At 40.1% G+C, this 21,049-nt stretch overlaps 1 protein-coding gene across 2 annotated transcripts in view; it reads right to left on the reverse strand.

Moving 5' to 3' along the window:
* Nucleotides 1-21,049, reverse strand: part of CA10 (carbonic anhydrase 10 (inactive)) — a 308,288-nt gene that overhangs the window by 68,898 nt on the left and 218,341 nt on the right. The window lies entirely within an intron of this gene.

A 21,049-nucleotide genomic window follows, 5' to 3' on the forward strand; every position in this document is an offset into this window, starting at 1 on the left:
GAGAAGCGTTGGACCAGCATGAACAAGTGTCAGACCAACATAGATAACTGTTGAACCAGCATGGATAAGAGACAGATCAGCATGGACAAGTGTCAGGCCAGCACAGACAACAGTTGGACCAGCATGGACAAGTGTCAGACCGGCATGATTAGGTGTTAACCAGCATGAACCAGCGTCAAACCAGCATGGTGAAGTGTTGGACCAGCATTGACCAGTGTCGAACCAGCATGGCAGATGATGGACCAGCATGGACCAGTGTCGAACCAGCATGGACCAGTTGATGAACCAGCATGGCAGGTGTTGAACTACCATGGTCAGGTGTCATACCAGCATGGACAAGTGCTGAGTGATCTCTTTCAAATGAATGTATTTTGTAATGTAGCGTTAGTTCACTTCCAGCATTATTCATACGCGTGGATGTAATTCTCCTTCCCGATGTAAATTTTATTTGCCTTTATATTTGCTTTCCCGAGTCAGACAACTTTTCTTTTACAAAGTGCCTATTGTTATCTTCTTAGCATTGATTATAAGAGACCATTAGAAGCATGTTGTGCTGATTGCCAGAACCCACAATACGCTGGGCACACTCCACAAGCTAACGATTTTTTGTACAATGCAAACTGTGTTAATGGATTTTTATGTCTTAAAAAAAATGAATAATGATTAAACTCTGATGCTTTCTAGTGCAGGATGTTAATAGGGGAATGGCAGTGGATTTCCTCTGCTTGCAGTCACTAAACCTCATTACACTCTATGGCGGGGAGCTGAAACATACAGATAAGCCATCTCTGGATCTTGAGAAGCACGGCCTCTTATCGGGCTGCAGAGATGCAGAGGGGGCCCTTTATACACATATACACTATATTGCCAAAAGTATTGGTCGGCCTGCCTTTACACACGCATGAACTTTAATGGCCCCCCAGTCTTAGTCCGTAGGGTTCAATATTGAGTTGGCCCCGCCCTTTGCAGCTATAACAGCTTCAACTCTTTTGAGAAGGCAGTGCACAAGGTTTAGGAGGATGTCTATGGGAATGTTTGACCATTCTTCCAGAAGTGCATTTGCGAGGTCAGGCACTGATGTCGGGGGAGGAGGCCTGGCTCGCAGTCTCCACTTTAATTCATCCCAAAGGTGTTCTATCTGGTTGAGGTCAGGACTCTGTGCAGGCCAGTCAAGTTCCTCCACCCCAAACTCACTCATCCATGTCTTTATGGACCTTGCTTTGTGCACTGGTGCGCAGTCATGTTGGAACAGGAAGGGGCCATCCCCAAACTCTTCCCACAAAGTTGGGAGCATCAAATTGTCCAAAATGTCTTGGTATTCTGCCACCTTAAGGGTTCCCTTCCCTGGAACTAGGGGGCCAAGCCCAACCTCTGATAGAAAATAACCCCACACCGTAATCCCCCCTCCACCAAACTTTACACTTGGCATAATGCAGTCAGTCAAGTACCGTTCTCCTGGCAACCGCCAAACCCAGACACGTCCATTGGATTGCCAGACAGAGAAGCGTTATTGTTCACTCCAGAGAACACATCTCCACTGCTCTAGAGTCCAGTGGCGGCGTGATTTACACCACTGCATCCGCCGCTTTGCATTGCACTTGGTGATGGATGCAGCTGCTCGGCCATGGAAACCCATTCCATTAAGCTCTCTATGAACTGTTGTGCTAATCTGTAGGCCACACAAAGTTTGGAGGTCTTTAGCTATTGACTCTGCAGTCAGTTGGCAACTTCTGCGCACTATGCGCTTCAGCATGCGCTGACCCCGCTCTGTCATGTTACGTGGTCTACCACTTTGTGGCTGAGTTGCTGTTGTTCGCAGTTTCTCCCACTTTGTTATAATCCCACTAACAGTTGAGCGTGGAATATTTAGTAGCCAGGAAATGTCACGGATGGACTTATTGCACAGGTGACAACCTATCACGGGACCACGCTTGGAGTCACTGAGCTCCTGAGAGCGACCCATTCTTTCACAAATGTTTGTAGAAGCAGTCTGCATGCCTAGGGGGTGATTGTATACACCTGGTCCCGGTGATTGGAACACCTGAATCACCGGGACCAGGTGATTGACAGCCGCGGCCGTGAATGGAGACACAACCTGGAAACACAAAATCACATATATATATGTGATTTGGCGCACCCCTGCAGTATATCTGCTATAGGGCAGTCAGGGTGTGGTTAAGATTATGATCTATCAGAACTCCCAGAGCCTTCTCCAACACTGATTCTCCCAGTTGTACCCCCCCTAGTATGTATGATGCATGCATATTCTTTTTTTTTTTAAATTTAAATATTTATTAATTTTTCAGATAAACAAGTTATAAAAACATACTTATTAAAACCTTAGCTTATTATCAAAACATTTATCGTTTCAACCCTTCTGCCCCTCCCCCTACCTATTTGCCACCCATCCCCCCCCCCCCCATCCAATCCCTGACCCTTCTGCTCTGCATTTTCCTGTTCATTTCTGGAGATCGTAATCCCTATAAAAGAAGAACAAAATATATTTCCATATTATTCTATGTTAATCACCCATAACCTCTAAGGCTAGCCTTGAATTCCTCCCATTTGTTCCATCTTGTATGGTTACTCTCCATCTTAGCTTCATTCAAATGATAAAGTTCCTCCAATTTACATATTTGATCCACCCTATCCACCTAGTCTTTTATTTTCGGCACCTCCTGTCTCCTCCAATACTTGGGTATCAGTCCCTTTGCTGCATTCAAGTAGTACAATAAACCAGATTCTTTGTATTTTTTTAACTGAAAGCTTAGTTCTAAGAAAAAGCCAAATCTCTGGGTCTACTAGAATATCAACCTCTGTAATTTTCTGAATCAAGCTTACTATTTTCCCCCAATACTCTTGTATTTTAGAACACTCCCACCATATGTGATACATTGTGCCTCTACCTCCACATCCACGCCAACATAAAGGTGAATTATCTCCACTCAATCTGTGTGCCACACTAGGTGTGATATACCATCTTGCCAATCACTTATGATTCATTTCTACCTCCTGCATATTTATATTTCCGTGGATTATTCTATACATTCTCCTCTGTTTTTCCACATCTATTGTCACTCCTATTTTTCTTTCCCATTTTTCTATATATGAAGGACTTATATCTGCGTTTATTTCAGTGAGAATCTTATATATTTTAGAGGTTCCGTGTTTCCCATCTCCCCGTAACAAGTGCTCAAAAGGATTCCAATCCTCTCTTCTCTTAAAGGCTTTGGAAGCTTTCCTATAAAGTGTTTCAATTGAAAATAACACCACTCATCCATTCTCGTAAAAACTTCTCCTTTTTTCCCCAATTGCTTAAGTGATCCTATTTCCTCCTCAGGGGTGGACTTACAACTCATGGGGCCCTCGGGCAATAGGGGATCATGGGGCCCCTGTGTCCTTGCCCAAACTCAAAAAAGCCTAAGAAAAAGGTATCAGGGGCATCTCATGGGGCCCCCTACTGACCCCGGGCCCTCGTGCAGTGCCCGAGTTTCCAAATGGTCAGTCCACCCCTGTTCCTCCCCCACCATTATATCCCTTAATTGTGCATCTTCCTTCTTAATCCACTTCCCTGTGATACCTTTTTTACCCGGGGGGGAAAAACTCTGTGGAATTTAAGGGCATTAATGAATTAAATTCCCATCCCATCTGTTTGTGTAAAACATCCCAAACTCTTAAAACATTAAATGTGAACAAACCTGTACTGTCTGCTAATCCTCTGTATTGTGGAGGTAACCATACAATTCCACTTAATTTAGTATTACTTAGTATATTTTCTATTTTTACCCAGCTTTTCCCCTCTGCATTATATGTCCAGTCAAAAATTCTTGCCATTATTACCGAGTTATAATATCTTTTTAAATCTCTGACTCCCAATCCTCCTTTCTCTTTATTTCTACATAAAATTTCCTGGCTTATTCTCAGTTTTTTATTCCTCCAAATAAATCTTATCAACATTTTTTTAATTGATCTAAAGTATACTTCTGGTAGTTTAATTGGTATCATTTGAAATTTTTATAATATTTTTGAAACAATCACCATTTTTATCAAATTTATACGACCTATCCATGACGGGGTTCCCCCTCCTAATTTCCTTAGTTCATCCCTGATCTCAGTTAACAATGGGATATAATTCAATTTATACAAGTTCTTGGAGGATACACTTAATGTTATTCCTAGATATTTCAGTTCTTTTTCTCTCCAAACAAAGGGAAATTCCTCCTGTAACCTATTTTTCTCTCTATTTGGAAGATTTATGTTTAAAATTTCTGTTTTTGTTGGGTTAATTTTTAAATTTGACATCTCCCCATATTCTTTCAGTGATTTCATTAAATTTGGTAATGTTATCCTTGGGTTTCCCACATAGAACAGCATGTCATTTGCATAAGCTGCCACCTTATGCTCCGTATCTCCTATCCAAATTCCCTTTATATCTATATTATTCCTTATTGTAGCCAAAAGAGATTCCAATGATAAAACATATAGCAATGGAGACAAAGGGCATCCCTGTCTAGTTCCGTTCTGCATCCCAAAATACTCCGACAATTCCCCATTAACCACTAGCCTACGGGGCACTTATACCCCCTTCCTGTCCAGGCCAATTTCCAGCTGTCAGCGCTGTTGCATTTTGAATGACAATTGCGTGGTCATGCAACACTGTACCCATATGAAATTTTTATCTTTTTTTTGTGACAGAGCTTTATTTTGGTTGTATTTAATCACCTCTGGGTTTTTTATTTTTTCTTAAACAAACCAAAAACCACTGAAAATTTTGAAAAAAAAAAAAGTTTTTTTCTTAGTTTTTGTTATACAATTTTGTAAATAAGTGATTTTTCTCCTTCACTGATGTGCGCTAATGAGGCTGCACTGATAAGCTGCACTGATGGACACTGATAGGTGGCACTGATGGGCACTGATGAGGAGGCACTGGTAGGTGGCACTGATGGGCATTGACAGGCATCATTGATGGGCACTGAAAGGCAGCACTCATATATGGCACTGATAGGTGGCACTGATAGGCGGCACTGACTGGCACTGTTAGGTGGCACTGACTGGCACTGCTAGGCGGCACTGATGCACACTGATAGGCGGCACTGACTGGCACTGATACGTGGCACTGATTGGCAGCACTGACGGGCACTGCTAGGCGGCACTGATGCACACTGATAGGCGGCACTGACTGGCACTGATACGTGGCACTGATTGGCAGCACTGATAGGTGGCACTGACTGGCATTGGTAGGTGGCACTGACTGGCACTGATGGGTGACACTGAAAGGCAGCTCAGATGGGCACTGATATGTGGCATTGATGTGGCACTGAAATGTGGCACTGATGGGCTCTGGCAGGTGGCATGGATGAGCACTGAGAGCTGGCACTGATGGACACTGACAGGTGGCACTGCTGGGGCTACACAGATCATCAGGGCACAGTGATCATCAGTGCTCTGATGATCAGTGTAGATGTCCCCTCCGAGGAATGCTGATTACCGGCTCTCCTCTCCTCACGAGCTGTCAGCGTGACAGCTCGCGGGAAGAGAAATGTAGATAGCCGGGATTTCCCTGTTTACATGTGATCAGCTGTGATTGGACACAGCTGATCACATGACCGAGCCGACATCTTCGGCTCTTTCCGTTGATTGGTGATCCGCTGTATCCGAGTGGATTGATGTCTTTATTCAGCCTTACCAACTATGTAACAATGTAATACACAGCCCCCGGAATGAGTATCCATCAAAATGCTTGCTATGGTACTGTATGTGCTCATTGGTCAATACAGCTATGTGAACGTGCTGCCTTGACCTAAGCATTATGATGAATGCTCCAGTGCTGTGTATTCCGGCTTTTGACGTACCAACTGCATTGGACATCATGGCTGAATTCTTCTAATGGGTGCCAGATGCCTTAGAGTATATGCACACCATAATGCATGCACGTTACATTGCATTAATTGTAATGCATTAGTGTGCATTTTACATGCAGTGCCTTTTAGTGTTTTTTTTTATTTAACCACTTAACCTCCAAACTATAGCAGCAAAATTATATATATATATATATATATATATATATATATACAGTCAGGTCCACAAATATTGGGACATCGACACAATTCTAACATTTTTGGCTCTATATACCACCACAATGGATTTGAAATGAAACGAACAAGATGTGCTTTAACTGCAGACTGTCAGCTTTAATTTGAGGGTATTTACATCCAAATCAGGTGAACGGTGTAGGAATTACAAAAGTTTGCATATGTGCCTTCCACTTGTTAAGGGACCAAAAGTAATGGGACAATTGGCTTCTCAGCTGTTCCATGGCCAGGTGTGTGTTATTCCCTCATTATCCCAATTAAAATGAGCAGATAAAATGTCCAGAGTTCATTTCAAGTGTGCTATTTGCATTTGGAATCTGTTGCTGTCAACTCTCAAGATGAGATCCAAAGAGCTGTCACTATCAGTGAAGCAAGCCATCATTAGGCTGAAAAAACAAAACAAACCCAATAGAGAGATAGCAAAAACATTAGGCGTGGCCAAAACAACTGTTTGGAACATTCTTAAAAAGAAGGAACGCACCGGTGAGCTCAGCAACACCAAAAGACCCGGAAGACCACGGAAAACAACTGTGGTGGATGACCAAAGAATTCTTTCCCTGGTGAAGAAAACACCCTTCACAACAGCTGGCCAGATCAAGAACACCCTCCAGGAGGTAGGTGTATGTGTGTCAAAGTCAACAATCAAGAGAAGACTTCACTAGAGTGAATACAGAGGGTTCGCCACAAGATGGAAATCATTGGTGAGCCTCAAAAACAGGAAGGCCAGATTAGAGTTTGCCAAACGACATCTAAAAAAGCCTTCACAGTTCTGGAACAACATCCTATGGACAGATGAGACCAAGATCAACTTGTACCAGAGTGATGGGAAGAGAAGAGTATGGAGAAGGAAAGGAACTGCTCATGATCCTAAGCATACCACCTCATCAGTGAAGCATGGTGGTGGTAGTGTCATGGCGTGGGCATGTATGGCTGCCAATGGAACTGGTTCTCTTGTATTTATGGATGATGTGACTGCTGACAAAAGCAGCCGGATGAATTCTGAAGTGTTTCGGGCAATATTATCTGCTCATATTCAGCCAAATGCTTCACAACTCATTGGACGCTTCACAGTGCAGATGGACAATGACCCAAAGCATACTGCAAAAGCAACCAAAGAGTTTAAGGGAAAGAAGTGGAATGTTATGCAATGGCCAAGTCAATCACCTGACCTGAATCCGATTGAGCATGCATTTCACTTGCTGAAGACAAAACTGAAGGGAAAATGCCCCAAGAACAAGCAGGAACTGAAGACAGTTGCAGTAGAGGCCTGGCAGAGCATCACCAGGGATGAAACCCAGCGTCTGGTGATGTCTATGCGTTCCACACTTCAGGCTGTAATTGACTGCAAAGGATTTGCAACCAAGTATTAAAAAGTGAAAGTTTGATTTATGATTACTATTCTGTCCCATTACTTTTGGTCCCTTAACAAGTGGGAGGCACATATGCAAACTGTTGTAATTCCTACACCGTTCACCTGATTTGGATGTAAATAGCCTCAAATTAAAGCTGACAGTCTGCAGTTAAAGCACATTTTGTTTGTTTCATTTCAAATCCATTGTGGTGGTGTATAGAGCCAAAAATGTTAGAATTGTGTCCATGTCCCAATATTTATGGACCTGACTGTATATATGCGTACCTCAGTTTACGAACGCCTCGGTTAACGTAATTTTCGGTTTACGAATGAAAATCCATTGAAAATAATGCCTCGGTTTATAAATTTTTTTCGCAATACGAATGGATTAATTGGTTTTCAATGCATTTACGAATTAATTTTTAATCATGTCCCTGTACAGTATTTATGCCATTAAAGTGCACTTTATAAAGAGTCTTGAACAGATAAATGACTTTTTTTAAACTTTTTTCTGACCTCCTGAATGGATTAATTGGTTTTCAATGCATTCCTATGGGAGACCGCGTTTTCGGTTTACGAATTTTTCGCAATAAGAAAGTCCAGCAGAACGCATTAAATTCGTAAACTGAGGTACGCCTATATATATATATGTGATTTTGCACTCTTGCTATAAAGGAGTGCGCGCATGCGCTGCCGGAGGATTCAACGTCTAGGAGCACAAAAAAATTGCTTTTGTAGAGATTTTGGGAGAAGACTCCTCCCCCCCCCCCCCAAAAAAAAATGCTTCTAAAATGCTAACAGCTTTTTTCTAGCTTTTTTTTTTTTCTACACGTACTGTAAAAACTCTAATAAAACGCTAATGCTCCTAAACACTTCTAATCGCTTCTAAAATGCTACCAAAAATGCTATTACCAGCATTTTCCAATGTTTTCTCCAGCATATTTTGAGCTTAAAAAAAAAACGCAAGTGTGCATAGAGCCTAGAAGTAAAATAGGAAAAATAATAAAAGGCAAATGTGAAAAAATGTGAAAGTTGCATTCAAAATGAGTGTATGATAAACACGGCAACAATATTAGGCAGTCGCTAAAAGAACGCTATACATTTCCACCAGCTAATGTCTTCATCGGAATAAAATGAAACATCTATTTAACATTACAGGAATATTCACCCTTCTTCCACTTAAAGAGAATTCTGAAAGTTTCCATTTGACTTCATGTCAGAGTGACAATTCTAATACTGAATGTTCCAAAACTGCGGCAAACTGCCATTTATTACTTTCCACACAAAAAAAAAAAAAAAGATTTCCAATTTTCAGTATCCATTATCTTTCAATAACCTTCCAATTCTGCATAAATAAATTCCTGACACAATCTACAGCAATAGGATCATATTTCAGAAAAGTTCCACTGTTTATCATTAAATCGGTATTAAACCCAAAAGCAAACATTTATTAAAGTATTCATATCCCTTGAAATTTTCCGCATTTTTTCATGTTCCAATTAAAAAACGTAACTGAATTTTATTTTTGGATTTTATATGATAGACCAACACAAAGTGGCACGTAATTGTGAAATGGAAGAAAAATGCTAAATGCTTTTTCAATATTTTTTACAAATGAATATGTGAAAAGTGTGGCGTGCATTTGTATTCAGCCCCCTTTACTCTGATAACCCTAACTAAAATCTAGTGGAACCCATTGCCTTCAGAAGTCACCTAATGAGTAAATAGAGTCCACCTGTGTGTAATTTAATCTCAGTATATATACAGCTTAGAGATGAGGGAATCGAAACAAGGAAAAGTGGAATTCGATTCGAATTTCAGGAAAAATTCGATTCGCGTCGAATCCGAATATTAGCCTACTTCGGGTGCGCGAATCGGATTTTTCCCGATCAGCCGGCAAAAGTGTCCCTGCAGAGAGCTCCGCTATTTCTGACAGTTCTCTGACAGTTCCTTCACATGTACAGCGGTTGAAACATTGTATCTATTTGTTTCCATTTAGGATACAGATGTTTTTATTCGGAAACAGATACAATGTTTCAACCGCTGTAAATGTGAAAGTCAGAGAACTGTCAGAAATAGAGGAACTCTGCAGATACACTTTTTGCCGGTTTGGAATTATTCTTATTTTCATCCTACTTCTTCTTCTTCTTCTTCTTCTTCATCCTCATCCTCAGAAGAAGAAGAAGAGGATGAGGATGAAGAAGAAGAAGAAGAAGAAGTAGGATGAAAATAAGAAGAATTCCAAGCCGGCAAAAAGTGTATCTGCAGAGCTCCTCTAAGTGTATCTGCAGAATAGAGGAGCTCTGCAGATACACTTTTTGCCGGCTTGGAATTCTTCTTATTTTCATCCTACTTCTTCTTCTTCTTCTTCTTCCTCTTCATCCTCATCCTCATCCTCTTCTTCTTCTTCTGAGGATGAGGATGAAGAAGAAGAAGAAGTAGGATGAAAATAAGAAGAATTCCAAGCCGGCAAAAAGTGTATCTGCAGAGCTCCTCTATTCTGCAGATACACTTAGAGGAGCTCTGCAGATACACTTTTTGCCGGCTTGGAATTCTTCTTATTTTCATCCTACTTCTTCTTCTTCTTCCTCTTCATCCTCATCCTCTTCTTCTTCTTCTGAGGATGAGGATGAAGAAGAAGAAGAAGAAGAAGTAGGATGAAAATAAGAAGAATTCCAAGCCGGCAAAAAGTGTATCTGCAGAGCTCCTCTAAGTGTATCTGCAGAATAGAGGAGCTCTGCAGATACACTTTTTGCCGGCTTGGAATTCTTCTTATTTTCATCCTACTTCTTCTTCTTCTTCCTCTTCATCCTCATCCTCATCCTCTTCTTCTTCTTCTGAGGATGAGGATGAAGAAGAAGAAGAAGTAGGATGAAAATAAGAAGAATTCCAAGCCGGCAAAAAGTGTATCTGCAGAGCTCCGCTATTTCTGACAGTTCTGTGACATTCCCTCCATACAGCGGTTGAAACTCCTTCTTCTCATCCTTCTCCTTCTTCTCATCCTTCTCCATCTTCTCATCCTTCTCCTTCTCCTTCTTCTCCTTCTCCTTCTTCTCATCCTTCTCCTTCTCCTTCTCCTTCTTCTCATCCTTCTCCTTCTTCTCATCCTTCTCCTTCTTCTCATCCTTCTTCTCATCCTTCTCCTTCTTCTCATCCTTCTCCTTCTTCTCATCCTTCTTCTCATCCTTCTCCTTCTTCTCATCCTTCTCCTTCTTCTCATCCTTCTTCTTCTTCTCATCCTTCTTCTTCTCATCCTTCTCCTTCTTCTCATCCTTCTTCTCATCCTTCTCCTTCTTCTCATCCTTCTCCTTCTTCTCATCCTTCTCCTTCTTCTCATCCTTCTCCTTCTCCTTCTTCTCATCCTTCTCCTTCTTCTCATCCTTCTCCTTCTTCTCATCCTTCTCCTTCTCCTTCTTCTCATCCTTCTCCTTCTCCTTCTTCTCATCCTTCTCCTTCTCCATCTTCTCATCCTTCTCCTTCTCCATCTTCTCATCCTTCTCCTTCTTCTCATCCTTCTCCTTCTCCTTCTTCTCATCCTTCTCCTTCTTCTCATCCTTCTCCTTCTCCTTCTTCTCATCCTTCTCCTTCTCCTTCTTCTCATCCTTCTCCTTCTCCTTCTTCTCATCCTTCTCCTTCTCCTTCTTCTCATCCTTCTCCTTCTCCTTCTCCTTGTCCTTCCTCATCTCCAAGGGCATTTAAATTAAAGGTACAGTGTTCTGCACTAATTTAAAGGCTCTCTGAAGCCTAGAAACCCTTTTAATAAGTTAAATTCGTAGCGAATTAATTCGCATCGAATCGAATTTCTTCCTCAAATTCGGCGAATCAGCCGAATCGAATTTTTGAATAATTCGCTCATCTCTAATACACCTGTTCTGTGAAGCCCTCAGAGGTTTGTTAGAGAACATTAGGGAACAAACAACATCGTGAAAATCAAGGAACATACCAGACAGGTCAGGGATAAAGTTGTGGAGAAGTTTAAAGTAGGGTTAGGTTAAAAAAACAATATCCCAAGCTTTTAACATCTCATAGAAAAGTGTTCAATCCATTATCCAAAAATGGAAAGAGTATGGCACAACTGCAAACCTACCAAGACATGGCCGTCCACCTAAACTGACAGCATTAATCAGAGAAGCAGCCAAGATGCCCATGGTAACTTTGGAGGAGCTGCAGAGATCCACAGCTCAGGTGGGGGAATCTGTAAAGAGGACGATTAGTTGTGCACTCCACAAATCTGGCCTTTATGGAAGAGTGGCAAAAAGAAAGCCATTGCTGAAAGAAAGCCATAAGAAGTCCCATTTGCAGTTTACGAGAAGCCATGTGGGGGGAACAGCAAACATGTGGAAGAAGGTGCTCTGGTCAGATGAGACCAAAATTGAACTTTTTGACCTAAAAGCAAAACACTATGTGTGGCAGAAAACTAACACTGCACATCACCCTGAACATACCATCCCCACTGTGAAACATGGTGGTGGCAGCATCATGTTGTGGGGATGCTTTTCTTCAGCAGGGACAGGGAAGCTGATCAGAGTTGATGGGAAGATGGATGGAGCCAAATACAGGGCAATCTTAGAAGAAAACCTGTTAGAGTCTGCAGAAGACTTGAGACTGGGGCGGAGGTTCACCTTTCAGCAGGACAACGACCCCAAACATCCAGCCAGAGCTACAATGGAATGGTTTAGATCTAAGCATATTCATGTGTTAGAATGGCCCAGTCACAGTCCAGATCCAAATCCAATTGAGAATCTGTGGCAAGACTTGAAAATTGCTGTTCACAGACGCTCTCCATCCAATCTGACAGAGCTTGAGGGATTCTGCAAAGAAGAATGGGCAGAAATGTCCCTCTCTAGATGTGCAAAGCTGGTAGAGACATCCCCAAAAAGACTTGCAGCTGGAATTGCAGCAAAAGGGGGTCCTACAAAGTTTTGTATTGCAAATGCACGCCACACTTTTCACAAATTTATTTGTAACCATTTATCATTTTCCTTCCACGTCACAATTATGTGCCACTTTGTGTTGATCTATCACAGAAAATCCCAATAAAATACATTCACGGTTTTGGTTGTAACATGACAAAATGTGGAAAATTTCAAGGGGTATGAAGACTTTTTCAAGCTACTACCTATTGCAGCTTACCAGTTCTTAGATGTGATGGTTGCATTAGTTTTCCTTTTTCTTCATTCTCTTTCTTCTATTTCCATCTGGTGATCCAGCCAGTAAGTCTGTTGGTTTTTCGAAAGAAGAAGCTCTCCAGCAGAATGTATCAGTTGACAGGGATGAGGCAAACCCTTCAACACTGGCAGGGGTGCTTATAATGATCAGCATTTATTTATGTAAAATCTTTTATCCAAAAAGAAAAAAAACTGTATGCTGTAACTGCTTATAAAGTATTATGTGGAGTCTGGCTTCAATTTCTTAGTGTATTAAAATCTGCTAGTCCATCTAATCCTCCTCTTCCCCTTAGACCGACAATGCTGCTGTCTAGCACCCCAGTCACATCAAACTTACAGTGAAATCGCACGATTTCAAAGTTGGGTGACTTACCGAATTCAAGTGCGATTTGCAAGACATCTGACACAGATGTCTATGCAAATCGCACCAAAAGTAGTGCATGTACTACTTTAGAGATTGGTGCGGCTCCGACCAAGTCAGAACCGCACCGATACCAACATGGAAGAAAAATATATTTGAAATACTACAATGCCAGCCATATTTAATATATTTCAATAAATAAATATATATATATATATATATATATACAGTGGGGATCGAAAGTTTGGGCACCCCAGCTAAAAATTTGTATTAATGTGCATAAAGAAGCCAAGGAAAGATGGAAAAATCTCCAAAAGGCATCAAATTACAGATTAGACATTCTTATAATATGTCAACAAAAGTTAGATTTTCTTTCCATCATTTACACTTTCAAAATAACAGAAAACAAAAAAATGGCGTCTGCAAAAGTTTGGGCACCCTGCAGAGTTAATATCTTGTACTGCCCCCTTTGGCAAGTATCACAGCTTGTAAACGCTTTTTGTAGCCAGCCAAGAGTCTTTCAATTCTTGTTTGAGGTATCTTTGCCCATTCTTCCTTACAAAAGTCTTCCAGTTCTTTGAGATTTCTGGGCTGTCTGTCACGCACTGCTCTTTTAAGGTCTATCCATAGATTTTCAATTATGTTGAGGTCAGGAGATTGTGAAGGCCATTGCAAAACCTTCAGTTTACGCCTCTTGATGTAATCCCCCGTGGATTTCGAGGTGTGTTTAGGATCATTATCCATTTGTAGAAGCCATCCTCTCTTTAACTTCAGCTTTTTCACAGATGGCATCAAGTTACCATCTAAAATTTGCTGAAATGTTATTGAATCCATTTTTCCTTCTACTCGTGAGATGTTCCCTGTGCCACTGGCTGCAACACAACCCCAAAGCATGATTGATCCAACCCCATGCTTAACAGTTGGACAGAGGTTCTTTTCATTCAATTCTGTGCCCCTTCTTCTCCAAACGTACCTTTGCTCATTCCGGCCAAAAAGTTCAATTTTAACCTCATCGGTCCACAGAACTTGTTTCCAAAATGCATCAGGCTTGTCTATATGTTCATTTGCAAAGTTCAAACGATGATTTTTGTGGTGAGGATGTAAAAGAGGTTTTCTTCTGATGACTCTTCCATGAAGACCATATTTGTACAAGTATCTCTTTATAGTGGAATAGTGTACCACAACTCCAGTGTCTGCCAGATCTTTCTGGAGGGATCGTGCAGTCAAACGTGGGTTTTGAATTGTTTTTCTCACAATCCTGCGAGCTGTTCTGTCTGATATTTTTCTTGGTCTTCCAGATCTTGCTTTAACTTCCACTGTTCCTGATGACTGCCATTTCTTAATTACATTCCGAACAGAGGATATTGACATCTGAAAACGCTTTGCTATCTTCTTATAGCCTTCTCCAGCTTTGTGAGCGTCAACTATTTTCAGTTTCAGTTTTCTAGACAACTGCTTAGAAGAACCCATGGTGCTGATTGTTGGGGCAAGGTCAGATGAGTCTGGGCATTTAAAACCTTTGAGATTGACATCATCTGGTCTTCCCAGACGATGATTGAGAACAATCCATGACACTGGCAGGTCTCAGCTTGGCAAAGGGGGCAGTGCATGCTATAAATTCTGCAGGGTGCCCAAACTTTTGCAGACGCCATTTTTAGGTTTTCTGTTATTTTGAAAGTGTAAATGATGGAAATAAAATCTAACTTTTGTTGACATATTATAAGAATGTCTAATCTGTAATTTGATGCCTTTTGGAGATTTTTCCATTTTTCCTTGGCTTCTTTATGCACATTAATACAAATTTTTAGCTGGGGTGCCCAAACTTTCGATCCCCACTGTATATACACTGTATGTTGTAATAAGTTTTTATTACAAAATATATGAAAAATATTTTTTAAAATACATTTCAAATATACTGTATGTCTTTAAAAATACAAATCTGCATCTTTGAAATGCATTTACAAATCTATGTAAAAATATATGTTAAAATTACTTTTTTATATGTTAAAACTAAATCTGAAGAATATAATTTAAAATAATATATTTTAAAAAATATTTTTCATATATTTTGTAATACATAAAAAAAGTGTTTCAACATGCAGTGTGTGTGTATATATATATATATTATACATATTGCATGTTGTCATGTGGTTTTTTATATATTGCAAAATATATGAAAAATATATTTTTTAAATATATTCTTCAGATTTTTTTGAACTTATAAAAAAGTCATTTTAACATATATTTTTACATATATTTGTTAATGCATTCCAAAAATGTACATTTGTATTTTTAAAGACATGCAGTATATTGAAATGTATTTTTAAAAATATTTTTCATATATTTTGTAATAAAAACACATTTCAACATATACATACATTGTATGTGTATATATATATATATATATATATATATATATATATATATATATACACACACATACACACACATACATACATACATACACAGTTGTGCTCAAAAGTTTGCATACCCTGGCAGAAATTGTGAAATTTTGGCATTGCTATTGAAAATATGACTGATCATGCCAAAAAATGCTCTTTATTGAAGGATAATGATCATATGAAGCCATTTATTATCAAATAGTTGTTTGGCTCCTTTTTAAATTATAATGATAACAGAAATCACCCGAATGGACCGGATCAGAAGTCTCCACCCCTGGATCAGAAGTCTCCTCCCCCCAGATCAAAAGGTCCCATCCCCTAAAATGTTTGGCCTTGGTACAGACACACAAGGTGACACACACGGGTTACAATGCCAATTAGAGGTTAATGTCCCACATCTGTGACTTTTTAAATTGCAATTAGTGTCAGTGTATAAATAGTCACTGAGTTTGTTAGCTCTTACGTGGAAGCACTGACTAGGCTAGATACTGAGCCATGGGGATCAGATAAGAACTGTCAAAAGTCCTGGGTAACAAGGTAATGGAACTTTATAAAGATGGAAAAGGACATAAAAAGATGTCCAAAGCCTTGAATATGCCAATCAGTACTGTTAAATCACCTATTAAGAAGTGGAAAGTTCGGGGATCTCTTGATACCAAGTCAAGGTCAGGTAGACCAAGAAAGATTGCAGCCATAACTGCCAGAAGAATTGTTTAGGATACAAAGGGAAACCCAAAGGCAACCTCAAAAGATATACAGGCTGCTCTGGAAACAGATGGTGTGGTTGTTTTTAAGTAGTACAATATGGTGATACTTGAACAAAAATGAGCTGTTTGGTGGAGGTGCCAGAAAGAAGCTTTTACTGCATCAATGCCACAAAAAAGCCCGGTTACAATATGCCTGACAACACCTTGACATGCCTAACCGGGCCTTCTTGTGTCATTGATGCAGTAAAAGCTTCTTTCTGGCATCTCGAACAATGCAGCTCATTTTTGTTCAAGTGTCATCATATTGTGCTCCTCCAAAACAACCACACTGTCTTTTTGCAGAGCAGCCTGTATTTTTCTTGTGGTTACCTATGGGTTTCCCTTTGTATCCCGAACAATTCTTCTGGCAGTTATGACTGCAATCTTTCTTGGTCTACCTGACCTTGACTTGGTATCAAGAGATCCCCGAACTTTCCACTTCTTAATAGGTGATTTAACAGTACTGATTGGCATAGTCAAGGCTTTGGACATCTTTTTATGTCCTTTTCCATCGTTATAAAGTTCCATTACCTTGTTACACAGGACTTTTGACACTTCTTTTCTGATTCCCATGGATCAGTATCCAGCCTAGTCAGTGCTTCCACGTAAGAGCTAACAAACTCATTGACTATTTATATGCTGACACTAATTGCAATTTAAAAAGCCACAGATGTGGGACATTAACCTCTAACTGGCATTTGAACCCCTGTGTGTCACCTTGTGTGTCTGTACCCAGGCCAAACATTCCAGGGGAGGGAAACCTCTGATCCGGGCCACTGGGGGGATTTCTGTTATCATTATGATTTAAAAAGGAGCCAAACAACTATTTGATAATAAATGGCTTCATATGATCATTATCCTTCAATAAAAGAGCATTTTTTGGCATGATCAGTCATATTTTCAATAGCAATGCCAAAATTTCACAATTTCTGCCAGGGTATGCAAACTTTTGACCACAACTGTATATATATATATATATATATATATATATATATGATGGTCTGGCCAGTAACACACCTCTTGTATTAGTAAGACATCACTTGGGATGAAGGAGCACAGGAGGCACAGCAAACATCAGCATTGTCAGTCTGGGGGGAAGGGGAGGGTTAGATGGACTAGCATATTTAAATACACTAACAAATTGAAACCACATTCCAGCTCACACTTTATATTCAGTTACAGCAGACAGTGTTTTTTCTTTTTTGGAATAAAGTTTTACATGAATAAATAAAAACTGATTCTTTTAATCACCCCTGCCAGTGGTAAATGGTTTGTCTCATCCATGTAAACTGATACATTCTGCTGGAGAGCTTGTGCTGTCCAGAATTGGTAAGCTGCAATATATGAAATGTTTGCTTGTGGGTTTAATAACGCTTTAAGATTAGTTAGACTCAGAACTAACAGTTAAAAAAAAAAATGATATTCAATGATGTCTTCTTGATCCAGAAAAGCCCCCGTTTTTTGCTGCTGTGATTAGACTTCCTGTTAGAGAGTGACTACATATGTTCTCCATGGTCCCACTGTATGTAGGAACGTAGCCAACCTCTCTTGCTTACATCTGACGTGGACTATGGATTATGGCGTTTGTAGCGCGCAGAGAGCAGTGTACATAATCGCAACTAACGTGCACTGCTCATACCAAACAAATGGAAATGAGGGGGAAAAGGAAAGGATTGGGAGCTCACAACGCACGTTGTAAGAAGGCAAAAAAAACCATAGTAAGTAATAGATGTATGTGGATTATTTTTGGAGAATAAGGATAACATTTGGTGTCACTTTAAGGCCCAGTCCAGTGATCTTGCTAGGTTAGAATGATGTCATCATTCAGGAAAAAACAGTTCCTCCTTTTCCCCAATGATTGCAACATTGGAGGTTTGTAGGAAGTCACAAGGCGAGAGTCAGGGGCTGGTTTGTGTCAGACACTTGTGCACACAACCAAGACCTACACAGTAGCGATCCGCTTTGAAATGGTCATAAAAATAGATATCTGATGCTTGGTCCACTTTAAGGGAAAAATAAAGAAAGAAAAATATAGAAAAAAAAATGTCTGCATATTAAATGTTATATTTCAGAAACAGAATTAGGAGATGGTACGAGGAGACTTTTTTTAATGTGTGGAACATAATTAGTCCTGTTTGATGCTTTGGTGATGGCAACCCCCCGCGGGAATGTGAATACTGAGAGGAGCACGTCGGAGACAGGCAGTCCAAACTCACTGGAATCTACATGAAAGCGTTTTCTCGGGAAAAAAGTGCCTTGTTGGAGACCACAGACAAGTCTGCGCCTTCTATCTTCGTCATAAAATATTCAGTTGCCTAAAGCAATGATTTTGTTTACTTCCTATTGACGTCGCTAAAGAACGGCACAATGATTAATACGAAATATAAAGCTCAGACTTCACCAATCTACAGTTCGGATAGACTGTGGGGGAGGGGTGAGGACCTCTGTCAGGCTTTTATTGCTGGAGAATATAGGAAGAAACAAGAGCACCGCACGGCATTTATTTATTTTGTATTTACATTATTATTAGTAGTATTTAGTATTAATGGTCTTTAATTATTTAGGAGTATTTATTTAATCATATCAGCCCAAAAGGTAAAAGGACAAAATATTTATTTAGTATTTATAGTATTTTATTATTATTATTATTAATAATATTATTAATTATGGTCTTTATTTATTTAGGAGTATTTATTTAATCATATCAGCCCAAAAGGTAAAAGGACAAAATATTTATTTAGTATTTATAGTATTTTATTATTATTATTATTAATAATATTATTAATTATGGTCTTTATTTATTTAGGAGTATTTATTTAATCATATCAGCCCAAAAGGTAAAAGGACAAAATATTTATTTAGTATTTATAGTATTTTATTATTATTATTATTATTATTATTATTAATAATATTATTAATTATGGTCTTTATTTATTTAGGAGTATTTATTTAATCATATCAGCCCAAAAGGTAAAAGGATAAAATATTGATTTAGTATTTATAGTATTTTATTATTATATTATTATTATTAGTAGAATTAGTTATTATTAATGCATTTATTATGTATTTTATTAGTATTTGTTTAGTATTAATGGCCTTTATTTATTTACGAGCATTTATTTTATCATTAAAGTTTAAAATTACTAAAAAACCGACATATTTACTTAGTATTTACAGAATTGTAACATTATTATTATTATTATTACTAGTAGTATTTATTTATTCATTTATTTAGAATTTATTTATTATTAGTAGCATTAATTAACCAATTTATTTAGTAGCGTTCAGAAGTGGTTAGTAGCGTTAGTGTTTTTACAGTACATGTTGAGAAAAAAAAGGCTAGAAAAAAGCTGTTACACAACAAGCTACAACCCATTCCAACTTCATTACTCTTTTAAAGCAGCGTGTTTGGTTTGAAATGCTTTTTTTTTGGTTGTGTATTGGAGCGCCTCCTTGGACCCAGCTCCTTGGACCCAGTTCCTTAGACCCAGTTCCTTGGACCCAGCTCCTTGGACCCAGCTCCTTAGACCCAGCTCCTTAGACCCAGCTCCTTAGACCCAGTTCCTTGGACCCAGTTCCTTGGACCCCGCTCCTTGGACCCAGATCCTTAGACCCTTTTACTTGGACCCAGTTCCTTGGACCCAGCTCCTTGGACCCAGCTCCTTGGACCCAGTTCCTTGGACCCAGCTCCTTGGACCCAGTTCCTTGGACCCAGCTCCTTGGACCCAGTTTCTTGCACCCAGTTCCTTGGACCCAGCTCCTTGGACCCAGTTCCTTGGACCCAGTTCCTTAGACCCAGCTCCTTAGACCCATTTCCTTGGACCCAGCTCCTTGGACCCAGCTCCTTGGACCCAGCTCCTTAGACCCAATTCCTTGGACCCAGCTCCTTGGACCCAGCTCCTTGGACCCAGCTCCTTGGACCCATTTCCTTGGACCCAGCTCCTTGGACCCAGCTCCTTGGACCCAGTTCCTTGGACCCAGCTCCTTGGACCCAGTTCCTTGGACCCAGTTCCTTGGACCCAGCTCCTTGGACCCAGCTCCTTGGACCCAATTCCTTGGATCCAGTTCCTTGGACCCAGTTCCTTGGACCCAGCTCCTTGCACCCAGCTTCTTGCACCCAGTTCCTTAGACCCAGCTCCTTAGACCCAGTTCCTTAGACCCAGTTACTTAGACCCAGTTACTTAGACCCAGTTCCTTGGACCCAGTTCCTTGGACCCAGCTCCTTGGACCCAGCTCCTTGGACCCAGCTCCTTGGACCCAATTCCTTGGATCCAGTTCCTTGGACCCAGTTCCTTGGACCCAGCTCCTTGCACCCAGTTCCTTGGACCCAGCTCCTTAGACCCAGTTCCTTAGACCCAGTTCCTTAGACCCAGTTCCTTAGACCCAGTTACTTAGACCCAGTTCCTTAGACCCCGTTACTTAGACCCAGTTCCTTGGACCCAGTTCCTTAGACCCAGTCTGGAGCTCCTCTTTGTGCGGTTATGACAGCAGCTCATTTTGGACTAAGAGCCGGTTCACAATATAGAAACGCAGTTCAGATGCGTTCCGAATGTGTTTTTGTATGTGCATTCTTGATGCGTTTTTGATGTGTTCCCATGCATTGTTTATACATTCCAGTTAATTTTTTCCCTCTTTTTCTCAATTGAAATAGGGACATGTGCGTTCCAGTGCGTTCATGTGCGTCTTACCGCGTTCCAGTACAGTTCTGTGCAAAAAAAATGCAGCCTGCTCTACTTTTTTTTCTGCACCTGGAACGCACTGGAACTGCAAGCACTGATGTGAACTATGACATTGACAACCATATCACCTACTGTCTGTGCGTTTTGAATGCAGATAAAAAGCAACTGAAATGCATGGAGTGTGAACCAGGACTAAGGGTTTTACACCAGGGATTTTTTTTCAGGGGGAACACAGTTCCGGCACCTTCAG

Source organism: Staurois parvus, unplaced genomic scaffold (genome assembly GCF_062004578.1).
Source record: "Staurois parvus isolate SC_StPar_1 unplaced genomic scaffold, SC_StPar_1.0 ptg000003l, whole genome shotgun sequence".
NCBI classification, from domain to species: domain Eukaryota; kingdom Metazoa; phylum Chordata; class Amphibia; order Anura; family Ranidae; genus Staurois; species Staurois parvus.